Raw genomic sequence first — 747 nt, 5'->3', positions numbered from 1 at the left:
CTTCTATCTTACCATTCAATATCAATATGCGATATTTGTTCCTCAGGACATATTTCAGGTAATTTCCCTGTTTTCATTATTATGAGCAGTTCCTTACTCATTGGCTCTCCGTAAGACCTGTTCATTGATTTGCCGTGTGGCTCGAGGTATTTTAAGAATTTACCGATAAATACACATTTCGAGGGCTTCAATTCGATTTATTATTGTTATTTTGAGGGTGCATACTTTTATCCCATACAACATTATAGACAAAACATAACCGCCATTTGTTATCTAAGTTTTAGATTAAGATTGTCTTTGCAGAAAAAGAATTTCATCCTGGAAAATATTCAGAACATTGCAATTATTCACTTTATTTTGGACTTTGGATAAAATTGATCGGTGATTTATTCTCTTCAAGTATGTGAAGTTCTGAGCTCGTTGTACTAGCCGATTATTTGGTTGCAATTCAGCCGTAAAATGGTGAGCTTAACTGAAGACCATATATTTGAATTTATTCATATTTATTTTAATGCTCATGCCTGCTTTGCTGGTCTTAATATATATTTCTTGTAGATTGTATGAACTATCATTTGATGGTTCATAGTATGAAATGACAGTGCCATTAGCATATCTAATGACACTGAAAAGTTTTTATTAATTTTTATACTATAAAGTTGTCTTTCGAGTACTGTTTTAAAGACATAATCCGAATATGCAAAATATGCATGCTAAGTTTTTGTACTTTGTTTTGATCTTAATTAAAAG

General features: G+C 31.3%; 1 protein-coding gene across 1 annotated transcript in view; it reads left to right on the top strand.

Annotated features, from left to right (window-relative positions):
* The first annotated feature begins 106 nt into the window (after positions 1 to 106).
* Positions 107 to 747, top strand: part of LOC116847531 (putative nuclease HARBI1) — a 17,782-nt gene continuing 17,141 nt past the window's right edge. Inside the window, exons 1-2 of the mRNA XM_032822629.1 lie at positions 107 to 146; positions 304 to 462. The gene's annotated coding sequence lies outside the window, so the exon portion shown is untranslated. The remainder of the gene's footprint in view (positions 147 to 303; positions 463 to 747) is intronic.

This window comes from Odontomachus brunneus, unplaced genomic scaffold (genome assembly GCF_010583005.1).
Source record: "Odontomachus brunneus isolate Ranch 3 - 2012 unplaced genomic scaffold, Obru_v1 Obru_scaffold_079, whole genome shotgun sequence".
NCBI classification, from domain to species: domain Eukaryota; kingdom Metazoa; phylum Arthropoda; class Insecta; order Hymenoptera; family Formicidae; genus Odontomachus; species Odontomachus brunneus.
The sequence above is the reverse complement of the archived record's forward strand: the minus strand, read 5'-3'. Positions and strand labels throughout refer to the sequence as shown.